Source organism: Telmatherina bonti (genome assembly GCF_933228915.1).
Source record: "Telmatherina bonti genome assembly, chromosome: 3".
Taxonomy (NCBI): Eukaryota; Metazoa; Chordata; class Actinopteri; order Atheriniformes; family Telmatherinidae; genus Telmatherina; species Telmatherina bonti.
Genome location: NC_136621.1, coordinates 16,309,489 through 16,322,271, shown reverse-complemented (window position 1 = coordinate 16,322,271; position 12,783 = coordinate 16,309,489). Strand labels below are relative to the sequence as shown.

General features: G+C 40.4%; 1 protein-coding gene across 1 annotated transcript in view; it reads left to right on the top strand.

Annotated features, from left to right (window-relative positions):
- Positions 1 to 1,433: 1,433 nt before the first annotated feature.
- LOC306772844 (uncharacterized protein) overlaps positions 1,434 to 12,783 on the top strand; it is a 58,343-nt gene continuing 46,993 nt past the window's right edge. The window contains exon 1 of the mRNA XM_079262476.1: positions 1,434 to 1,603. The gene's annotated coding sequence lies outside the window, so the exon portion shown is untranslated. The remainder of the gene's footprint in view (positions 1,604 to 12,783) is intronic.

Here is a 12,783-nt window from a genome sequence, read left to right as displayed (position 1 = left end):
AAGTTTGCAGTATACTATATACACAGAATAAAATAAGTTGTGCTTCTTCCTACCTCTTTTTTAGACTTGTCAACAGAGTACATGGGTATTGTTGGAGGCTATATGCATGAATGTAAGCAAGTACATATGCAAAGGTATATGTAGGTGTGTGTGTGTGTGTGTATATGTAGACACATGAAGAACATAAGTAATGTTGACCTGTCTGAAATAAAAGAATTAAAACTAGTGCAGCGCCTCCTTTGGTGGGAATGGGGATATATTAGTTTGGCCAAAGTGCAGCGTGAACACGATCTTGGTCTGTATTGAGTGGGAGCAGGCCTGAATCCCAAACAGGACCCTAAGAGCCTCTTTTAAAAAACCATCGACAATCTCTGCATACTTGAGGTTCTCAGGCCCACAATGGTGCTGCGAACTTTGGGAACAACTTAACTACTCATTTTTCTCCAGGAGCAAAGAAATCCCACCTGGTTGATTTAATTAATGAGTTTGAAGGGAATAAATCTTCCTCTGCTCTACTTTCCCATGAAAACTCAGAAGGAAAACGACACAAGCGGTAACACATGGATGTTATTTTACTTTATTTACCTTCGTGGTCTGATTCACACATGGAAAGTCATGATATTGAACATCTTTATAATTAATTAGTTGGGCATTTAATTAGGATGTTAAATGCAAAATCAACATCACTAGTTATCAGGCAGAATCTGCTGGAAACTGTTCAGTCCTCGAGGCAGCGAAGCAACCACATACCATCACATCTCCACCACCGTGCCTCACAGGTTCTTCAGATACCTTTTAGAGGCCATAAAGGTGTGTTTGTGTGTGTGGACAGTAGTAGCCTTTAGTCTCTGTTTAGTCTTGGGTTTATATTCATTGACTTTCCAGGACAAACGTGACTCATTTCCAGTCCTCTCACTGGGATCAACCCTCTTTGGCTCCCTGGCTCAACTCCTCCCCTCCCCTACATCAGATTTCATGGCTTACTTTTCCATGACACCTCCTTTCTTCTGCAGTCCAAGACCTCCCCTCCTGTTTCCCCTCAGACTCCTGAAACTGAGAACAAGGAGGGGGACCGCTGCTGCTAGGCAACAGCCAGCCCCACTGGACCGGTCAGAACTAGTCCCTCCTCCATTTCTTTTTACACATAAGCGTAAGGTTACCTGGAAACTACAAGCTTTCTAAGTGAAAACACACGAGACTGAGTATAATGTGTGTGTGTGTTGAGGAATGTCTCCCCCAGTAAAAGCAGTGCAGCAGTTAGCTTGTTACTGCAGCACCAAGCAGCATGCTTGTGTTCAGAACCAAAAAGGGAGGTGTATTTCTCCCTCCCACCCTCTTGACTACCGTCACAGCCTGCGCAGTCTTCCCTCGTCTCTGTGCTCACACACAGCAGCGATGGGATAACACACAACGCGTGCACATGCAGGGCAGCGCAGTGCAGTGAGTGGTGTGAGGGAGGACAGCTGAGCGTCCCAGACTCGAACCAGACGGGCTGAAGAAACTATTCTTATTTTTACTGCTTTTTTTTTCTTCTACATTTTCCACCCTGATGAGGAGCTGAAGGAGCAAGTTTTTACTGCTACGCAGGAGATCTGCACGTGTGGTATTCATTAATGCGTGTTTGTTCTAGGGCAGAGGTCTTTTGGAAAGTAAATGATCCATGCACTTTAACATGTTGGCTGGTTTACAACAAGTCAATCATTGATCCTGAACCTGAGTCATTTCCAGCTAACAGGCCTGAAAAACTACAAACATCTTATCTCAATTACAGGAAATGTTTATTTTAGGGTATTCAGAGTTTCTCCTGCAGACTGGGCTGTAATTTCAGGGCAAATTTCTGTGCATATATTTACTTATTTTTATCAGGATTAATAATTCCAAGGTGAGGGCCGGCTGGCGGCTCCGTGGTGACACAAAGCTGGTGTTGTCGTAGAAGTTGATGGCTTTGATGGTTTCCAGATGCTTTGTGGAGATGATTGCAGATGTAACTGTATCCCTCCACTGCACACACAAAACTGGATCTTTGTTTCCGTGAGCTGAAGGTGGCGCGTTCGGGGTGGATTTAATATAAATGCAGCTGAAAATCTCAAGCAGTTTGCAGTCATGTTTGTTTAAAGAGGCATGAATGAATGTTTTGTCTCATTTCACGAACAGAAACAGGAGCGACAGATTAATAAAAGTGGAGATGGCATAACCTGTCAGTGATGAAGTTCTGCAGCGGCAGCAGAGGCGTCGCTCCTCTGGAGGAGGCCCAGTCCGTATGAACAGGATCATTTTAGTAGCAGAACCTTTTGAGGTGTCAGCAGGGCTGGATACACCGACCCTGCTGACCCAACCATGGACTGTAGTTTGGGTGCGTCATGTGTCTTGATCCTGACCCTCCCACACACACAAACACACTGTAGAACCATTGTACTTTTTGTTCAGAAACAGAGCCGTGACTGGACTGGTTCAGTTGACATTTTAAGCCTCATAGATAATTATGGACTTTTTGTCCTTTCGGGTAATTTTTCCAGCAGTTTCTGGCCATAATTCTGGATGTTTTCTCTTGTGGATGCCTTTTTTCTTGTAAGAAGGGGTTTCTCTTGAAGAACTTTAATCAGTCTTAGCAGAATCATTCTTACAACCCTTTTTGATCCCAAAAACTGGTATGAAATCCTTACATTAAAAATTTTAACCTTTTATTTCTCATATCATTCAATCGACATTTTACCTTTTTAGTTTATTTCATTTGATCTATTTTTACAAGATCTCTATAAAATGTGTTTTTCATATGTTATACAAAAACTGTAGTTGTATTTTTTTTCCTGTTTATCGCAGAGGCCAGCTTGATCATTTGAAATGCATGTTGTCTCTATCTATAGAGACATCTATTCTATACAAATAGATGCACAATATATGCTTTTATTTGGACTGAACTTGGCTGAAAATGTTTAGGCAAAAGTGAAATATATTAAGCTGTAATGTTTTAAAGCAGAGAAGACTTTTTGTCTTATGCACAACAAGGACAACAAAAAATGTTGTAAATTTGTTGTTGACTTCTCAGAAAATTCAAAATCAGAAGAATTTAAAAGTTCTTCAAGAGAAATACTTTTGAACGACCTCTCTTGGTGGATGGGTAGAAAATGGAAGCAAGCGCCAAGAGTTAACAAGGATTCGATCAGGACCTGCGTCATTTCACTGAGGCTATTTTTTCACACCAACGTCCCTCAGCAGTCACGTATCCAGCTATTGAATTTGTTATGCTGAGGTCAGATCTGGAAAAGGACAGCTACTCAGTTATGTAACAGCTCCGTTTACAATGTACAGTTTACCATCAGGACCAGTCCTGAGTGGACTGGCTCAGTTTCTGCATGTTACGGTGTTCTGGATGCCCATTAGCAGCCGTCTAATTAGCTTAATGCTTTCTGTCATGAGTGGCTCTGAGTTTAGTTTCCTGATGCTCATTGATTGCAGCGTCATCTGAAGCTCTACAACATCATACATGGTGATGTTTGTTTTTAACCGCTGATGGCTATAAAAAGTGTCATTTTGATCTTTTGAAAGCTCATGAGAATGGCAAAGTATCATTTGAATGAAGACAAGAAGACTAAATGGTGCATTTCCAACATTACTTTCCAGGTGCAGCGTTGGTTTCTGCACAGCTCTCTCAAGGCACCACACACATAATTTCCATCAGCTTTCATTTAGAGATGATCACAGTGTTTTTATTAATGATTCTCTTTTCCTTTCTTTTACTCCATGTAATCACCAGCTGGTAAGCTGTTTAAACTGAAGCTGGTTGTTATTTTAAGAGAAAATCTTGACCCATATAACTCCAAAAGGTTGGTTGTCGCCGTCTGTGTCTGCTTTAGATGACAGACTCTGTGTTTGTGCTCCGTATGCTGTTTTTTGGGGCTTCGAGGTTCCTTGTTTTCTCACCTGGTTAATTTTTGCCAAGACACAAGTCCAGTTATACTGTTATTTTTCTTAGAGACGATTTGCTCAAGAGGGGGAGTGGTAAGTTTGTGTGTATGAGAGTATGAATAGCTGTGTGTGTGGACTTTGACTTTTTTTTTATTAATTTTTTTTTTTTGTGATAAACGTGTGTGTTTGTGTGTGTGTGTGTGTGTGTGATTCCTTGTTAAGATGCAAACATTTTTATGCTGAAAAGCACTTTGTGCTGCTGTTGTGCATGTAAAGTGCTTCATGGATAAAGTTTGATATAAGATTATTAAAAAATGTTTTTTGTCTAATGGGTTCAAATTGAAATGGAAAAAAGGTTTTCATGTATGTTGCTCCCTTTGCCTGGAAACAACTGTACAGACTTGATTTGCTCTCTTTGGACAAATTTTAAAAATTCTGGATGGTTTGGAAACCATTACATTTTTTTTGTAGATGATCTGCTTATTTGGATATTTTATCTATTTTAATACTTTTGTCAGTTTAATTGTGTTTTAAGTTTGAGGTCTTGATTTTTTTCTGGATCTTGTCGTCACCTTGATTCTGTTGTGGTGTTTGGAGTCATTGTCTTGTTGCAGGACAGTCTCAGTCAAGCTTCAGCTGTCAGTGAGATGGACTTAAATCTGACTAGAACACTTTAGTATCCAGAGGAGTTTATGGTCCAGTCAGTTACTTCAAGTTTTCCAGGTCATTATCCTCCCACCACCATGCTGACGGTATGCTGAGTTTAACTGCAGTTTTTGGTTACTTGGTCTGATTAGCACCTGCAGTCAGTCTAAAATTCTGCTGCATATTTCTTAACAAGTCACATGATGCCATCAATCCAGTTTTAGCAGGTTTGCACTGGCTCTCTGAATGTTTTTGTACTTTTTAAAGCTTGACATGGCACCCAGCTCTTTAATCAAGCTGCTCCACTTACATATCTTCCAGAGATCACTGATAATATTTAGCTACCGTAATTGATTTTACTGAGATTTCATTTAAAGCAGTGTTTTTCAACCTTTTCAGGCTAAGGCACACTTTTTTTTTCACTTAAAAAATTCACAAGGTTCAAACCAAAAGTGATTGTTTAAAAAAAGCCTAAGTAATATAGAGTCCATCTTGTCATTTTTATTATCTTAGACTCTACTGGGCCTGAAACCTGGGCCTGTTTGGATGAACACAGAGCTATAAGAGCTAAAAAAGAGAGAACAATTAGGTGAAATTGGATCATTTGTCACAGAAGACCTGATAATTTCTGATGGGATGCTAGTAGCCACGGCACATTGAAAAACACTGATTTTAAAACTCAAGAAGGATCAGAGGCCCTTATGACAAAGCGTGATTAACATACTCTGGATATCTTTCTGTTACCTGAGTTTACTTACCCAGGCATTCAGGCTCTGGATAAGCAGTAGGACAAAGCTGGTTATCAACTCTGGAAAACTCTGGGTTGAATTACAATCTTAATCAGTGTGTGCTGACATAAAAAGGGGTGGAGAAATCCTGCAGAGCTTTTTTTTTTTTCTTTCTTTCTTTCTTTCTCCTGCAACCTTCCAAACAAGCCATACTTGTTCTGTCATAGATACGTACATACTGTACATATTCATATATCTGATGTTGGGGGACAACAATAACTAATAAAACACCTATCAATATCAGTATAGTAAATAAGAATAGTGGTGTTAGGTAAATGTAAAAATAAGAATAAGTGTAAAGCAGTGAAGTGAAATTGATGAGTGACAGTCCTGTATTCTGACCAAAGCCTTACCTGTGGTGCTGATGTGGTTTTTAGTTTTTTACCTGGAAAGACTGAAAGCTACCTGGAATATTTTCCACTTGTGAATAATATTTCTCTCTGTATAATGACTCCAGAAATAACCTGATAACTCTTCCTACACTGATGTGCAGCAACAACTGCTTCTGTAAGTTTATTGCTGATGTCTTTCCTCCTTAGCATTAGCATTGTGCTACTTTAAACAGTGTTTTGTTCCTGCTCTTTAGAGGTCCTGAAAGTTTCCTTGTTAATCTTTTGCCTAATTTTCTTTATTCCAAGTGTTTCACTTTCCTCCATCTTCCTCCCTGTAGAATCTATAACGTGTCTTTTGACATCACCCGTACCAACACACACGTCATCATCGTCATAGCTGCCGTCATCAGCAGCACTGCAGTGTTACATCTTCTGCTGTTAAACACTTTCTGTCATCCTCACACACACACACCTCTGCAGCGCCTGTAGGAGGTAAAATCTTGTAGGCAGGATGATGCGAGCCACACATAGTTTTCATCCATCTTTGCTCAGTGACTCAGCAGTCCTTATTGCTATGGTAACCACTTGTGCTGTATTGACTATCCTTTGTGTGATGCAGTGGGTGCAACTTTGCTGTCTGTGTATCGTGTTATCAGTTGTGTGTGTTGCTGTAACGTGATGCAGTGCAACTCATTCAGTGTTTGTATGAAGGCTAGATTAGCCTGCTGCCTGTTGAAGCTCTGGTTTCAGATGGGCATGCAGCCAGTCACAAACACCTTCAGCACAAAGCTTGTTTTCTGTTGCAACTTCACCTCATCAGATAAATTCCCTGATGAAGGATTTTTGTTATAAATCTGAAGCATCATGTTTTTGAAAATGTCACAGATCATCATTGTTTGATTGGGAGAGTTGCGCGTGTGGGTCTCTTTTCTACACCTTTCTACCACCCTTTTGTGACCTGCATGGTCAAAAATGTTCGCATACAAAAATTGCTTCATCAAAAGCCATATATATATATATATTTAAAAATACACTAATTTCCTTTGTTATTGCAAACATCCATGCACGTAGCTGTAACACAGCTAAAATGGTCACCAGGTAAAAGGAAGAATGCACCAAAATGCCTGAGGAGGGCACAATCTTTATATCACACCCAGCTTCACAGTGTTATGATTTTCCACAACCATCACACACACTCCTGATGCATGCACATTATAAAAGCTGATTTTTGTTGTCACATCAGTCTGCAGTGTCCAAATTATAGCTGCAAGTTATCCCTTCTTAAAATCCATTTTGTCTTTAGGAAAAAACATGTTTTCTTGTTTGTTACCTGGGATTAGACAAGACCTTATTCTGTTGTCTTAGTACCTGAAGATCTTTCTTGGTCTTTCTGTAACCTCATCATCAAAGATTTCCAGCAAATAAAGGCTGAAAATGATCAGTTAATTATTGATTAAAACACTCTTTGGGTTCAGATATAATTTGCTGCTTTTAAACTTTGCTTTTAGTTATCTTCTGTTCAGTATTGTTAGAGAAGCGAGTCTTGAGATAAACTTCCCATCCACTGTGCCACTTGTGTTACTTCATTTTAACACAAATATCTAATCATCCAATCACACGAAAGCAACTTAGTGCATTTAGTCATGCAGGAAACTGAGCATCAGAAGGAGGAAGAGAGAGGATTTAATAGACTTTGACCATTTCAGAAACTGCTGATCTACTGGGATTTTCAAACACAAGCATCTCAAGGGTTTACAAAGGATGATCTGGAAAAAAAGAGAAGATATCCAGTGAGCAGCAGTTGACTGGACTAACATGTCTTGTTGTTGTCAGAGGACAGAGGAGAATGGTCAGACTGGTTTGAGGTGACAGAAAGGCTACAGGAAGTCAAATGAATAAATAAGTATTTGTTCAACAACCATTGGAGAGTAGCATCAGTGAACACACAACACATCCAGCCTTGAAGCAGCTGGGCTGCAGCAGCAGAAGCCCACACCCCGCTGCCACTGCTTTCAGCTCATAGACTGTATATAAAAAGATGGACGTAGCCTCTGTGATGTCACCCATAGGTTTCTGAAGAGCTGAATTGAAACTCGTGGGTGGTTCCTACCATCGTCATCTTGGCAGGGGCATACGTGTCGCCTCGCCAGGAAAATACCTCTATGGGCAAAGGGGTTGAGCTGAGAGAGGCTGTGAGTGTCATGGTGAATGATTGACAATGAGCCAACTCCGAGCTGCCTGTAGCTAAGAGCATACCGAACTAACCCGGAGATAACCAGCTAATGGAGGTAATTGGACTAAACTTAAGTCACGTTCTGAACCAGCTAAAAACCGCAGTTGTTCTACGTTCTTCTCACTGTCAATCAAAAGGACACGCCCCTAAATATGCAGAATCCCGGGACGGGACTGCAGTTTTATGCACTTCCACATAGGCTTCACTTTTACCCGCCCTGGAGGCTCCATCCATCTTTCTTATACAGTTTGTCAGCTAAGAAGAAATTTGGTTACAATTCACACAGACTCACCGAAACTGGAGAAGAGAAGATGGAAAAACGTTTCAGTACCTCTTTCAGACGCTAGAAGTTAGAACTAGGTGGAAACCTCATGAAAGTATGGACCCGTCCAGGCTTGGACCAACATTTCAGGTGACTGGTGGTGTAATAGTGTGGGGGAATAGTTACTGGCCCACTTTGGGCACCTCATGACTACATATGATGGTTAACTTCCACAGCATACCAGAGTACTGTTATTGACCATGTCCATTCCTTAATGACCACATTGTAGCATCTTCTTAAGGCTGCTTCTAGCAGGATGATGCTCCATGTCACAAAGCTCAAATAACTGCTTGAATGCTTGAACATGACAATGACCCATTGAGCTAATCCCTTACAAGAGCTTTTTTTTTAGCAGAGTACAGAATGTTTTTAATCCAGAGTTGCTGAAAAGATCTTCTGGCTCATGATAATCAGCTTCAGTGGGGGTAAATGTTTGCTGTTACCTTATATAACTTCCAGTGCAGGCAGCTGTATCTGGCACACGTTGCTCTGAGGTTGTTTACAACTTTTTGTGCGATGAGGTCGAGAGACTAAAGTAACAAAGCCTGAAGAGTGAAGAAAATGGCTCAAAGTGCTAGAGGCAGTCTGCTTCATCACTCTGCACTTAGCTCAGAAAAAACTTTTTATTTTTCTTCATTCCAAACATGCAGCTTGAAAGGAAAGAAAAGGAAGATGGGCGCCTTTTCGGCCTCTGTCTGCAGAAAGATTGTTGGACTAACTTTTCCCTCCCTGAATGTAAAGGTTTAAGGTCTGATGTTGGTCCTGTGACCGTCTGAAAACCAGATACGAGCTGGTCTGATAAAGTGATGAAAGGGATCTTGCATAATGGAAAAACAAACTGTGGTGGTCTACAACGGTCAGGGCTGCAGAGTGGAAAGTTTGTGGTTTAAATATGGTTTAAATATTGGATATTTTCTCTCATGTGTTCAGTTAGAAAACACAATGTAAAAAACATCCCACACAGCAGCTGCAATTCTGATTCCCACAGCATCCGAGTTTATTTTCGGTTTCTGTCATGAGAAGTTGATTTTTAGCAGCTGTGGTGAGTCTGAAGGTAGATCAGATGGTTCAAGCGACGGATTGGATTGTTATGATCTGAACCTGTACAACACAATCTGTCATTTTACTTATCGGTAAGACACATTTTGTTTTTCATTTTGTTCAACTGACGAAAAAAAAAATCATAGATAATAATCACAAAATTTCCAAGAAAAAAACCCCCTGAAGTTTCAACTAATTTATCTTCCTATTATAATACAATTAGGACCATAACCATGTTTCATATAAAGTCAGTTCAGGAAAAAGGATTCTTACCGATTATTTCAGGTTTTCATGGCTAGACACCTCTAGAGTCAGCAACATGAAACCCTGCAGTCCAGAAGATGTTTGCAAACAGCAGGAAGCAGCGACGCTAACATGTAGTGTAGCAAAATGAAAAGGAGAAACCTGGTAACAAGACTCTACCAAGCATTAGCATCCAAACCAAAGACTGTTTAAAGCATGAGGAGAATAAGGACCTTCTCTGTCTAGAGCTTCTGCACTGTAGGGAACAGTTTGTGTGTTAAAACATGAAGCATGACTTTGCTGAAAACAAAGATGTCTGTCTCGCGATGCTGGGACCAAAACTCTAGGAGCTAGAAGCCAGAATCATAAATCATGTATTTTGTGGTTAAAAAGTTTTATTCCAGCTCTAATAACTCTGCTAATGTGTTGTCCTGTGTCTCTGCCTTTGTTTGAAATGAATCCTGAAGGTCTTGCTAGTTTCCATGGTGATGAAGGGGCTTTTATAGGAAAGTATTTCCTCCTCCTACCATAAACTATCTTGAGCTTCTTTTCTTTCTGGATCTTCTGGGGTGTGTTTAAGGTGAATTCTCCAAACCCTGATCAGAGTTGTCCATCATTTGATGGCTGATGGCTTTCCTAAGATATGTACCTGAGTAACGCCTCCACTAAAACACCTGGAAAACTGCTCAGGTTCACTTCTTACCCTCTAGCACAGTTCCTCATCAGACATTACTTCACTCATTCCTAGATGAATCCTGCTGCCATCCCCTGGTTTTTATCTAAGGTAATTTTCTTTTCAGAGGAGAAAACATTTACATTTTCATTTTACTCTGATGCAGGTCCGCATATCTTACTTCTGTAGTAATCTCACACGTCTCGCCTTTCTTTTAGAACCAAGATCATGCGTACAGTCCTTGCAGATATAAATATATACTAAATGTGTTTTGGGTATTTCCTCTTGTTGCACTGGACTTTGCTCCCTAACTGCAGCAATCAGCATCAGACTTCAGCTTGTCTCTTCTCTGAGTCCTACCCACACAGTAAACTTTTCTTATCTCCTGCTCTGCCCCTTTCTGTCCTTTGATAATGCCCCTTTGGATTTGGAGGACCACCGTGTTAAAGGGGGGCTTCCAATGTTTTGATTGCTGCAGCAATGATGGAAACTGTGTCCTTAGATGAACTCAACACCTTTTTAAAACATTAGCACTCTTTCTGTGATGATTCCACACCCAACATGAACAAAAGTGATCATTTCAGCTGCTCCCACCCACCACCGCTGTGTATCACACAGCCACTGTGCGCTTGATACGCTGATATGAGTTATGGCGACAGCATCACATGATGTCAGAAGGCTGTGGGTACGTTAGACCTCACTGGTTTCTCTCAGGCTCGTCTGAATTAACATGAACGTGAGAAATGAGTCGTCACTGTTCATCCAGCTTTATTCACAGAATCCTTCAACTAATTTTCAGTTTGTCTGCAGAGAGAATTGATCATATTTTCTGTTGATTGGTCTGGAAAAAACGGTGAAATCCTGAGTTCTGTTTGCAGGAATAACTGCAGCTCTTCAGATCTGGAAGCTTCCACATGAACGGGTGATAAAACTGACAGCAGGGTTTGCTTGTTGGGAAATATCTCCTCCCCTTTGTGCATTTGGAGTTTGGTTTCCCTAAGCTCCAGAAGTTTCCAAACCTCAAATATTCCCGAGACTGTGATGTTACGTTTGCGCCTCACTTCATTCCACATGACTTTTCAGATGAGATGGGCTGAAGGTCTGCAGGGATATTGCACAGGTGTGTTACTCAGGTTAAGCTTAGCTAAGCCTGCTGGGTAAAGTGTGTGTAGCTGGATTTAAAATTTTTTTTCTATTTTTTCATCAAAGTTCTTCATTTACTCTTTGAGCACTTCGCGTCTGTATTTGTGACTTTATGAAGTGAATTCACCAGGCTTACTGATCCGGTCCTCCTGCTGTTTAAATGTTGCCAAGTGCCCACTAATGGCTTTTGCCCCCTCTTTGTTCCCTTCAACTCCATCCATCTCTGAACTCATCCTGCTCGACAAGCGTGTCTTAATGCAAAGCAGGGTTCTACTTCTCAGCAGAGGTCCTCTAACTTGTGGATTAGCTCTGCCCTCCGCTTGACACACTTGGTCAGAATGAGGCCGCCAGCGGCCGATGATGAAGCTGATTTTAACAGGAGCGGACGAGTCGTTTGGTTGGTGCAGGACAGTTCAGTTAGAAAAGCTTAGTGTCAAAGGAAGCAGCCTCCTCACTCTGCTGGATGGAAATGTGGAACAGTCGGGATATCTGCTCTGGAACTCAGAGGAATTGTGTACACCACATAAGATGTTCATTTTTATTCAGTATTCCAGACAAAATGATCTCCTCTTCCATAAACTGCTATAAGACGTTAGCTTGATAATGTTGTTCCAACTTTTTCTCTCGAACTGTTCAAGCAACTTCAGTTCTTTAAAAGAAAAAAAAACAAATTTATAAATATTCCTTTTAAAGGAGTTTTTTCCTTCCCACTGTCACCAGTGTGCTTGCTCAGGATGGGAGATTGAGTTGTTGGTTTCCTTATATAGGCTATTATGAACTGGTTTTCATTATGTTTTCTTTTCTTTTTTTTTTCCTGTCTGTAAAGCGTCGTGAGATGGCATTGCCGTGATTTGACGCTATATAAATAAAATTGAATTGAATATTCAAATGTCTTTAAACCTTTTGAAATGCCAGTTTGATTACATAATTTCACTAGTTTTTTTTATTTAAAAAAATGCAAAGAAACATGTTATGGCGATAAGAATTTTATTTAAAGATCTGTATTTGTTGTGGTAACTGATTCTTAGTAACACCCAGATTTTGAACAAGTTTTAAATGGAAAACACTTCTTTCTTTCTGGATTTTACTCACAAATATTTGGAATAATTAGACTACATATTTGTTTTGATTAGAACTTGAGATGATTAAAACATTTTTGAGAAAAGTAAGAATAATCTTTAATGTTTTCGCAACAGTTTTCTGGTGACAAGTTTATCCTCCGATGGAAGTGACCAGCGAGGATTGAGGGACTGATTGTTTTATTTTAATTTCCCCGTCTTGATTATAAGACCAAGGATGACTTTCTAGGACCACTTAACTGGATTCTAGGAGCTTTTTAGGGGTTCACTGTTTTTATTTGGCTTTTTCCATAAAACACCAGCTTATGTAACAGAGTCGTTGGTCGTGTAAAGTGAACCTGACAGAGGAGCCGTGGTGACACCGAGCTCGTCCGTCAC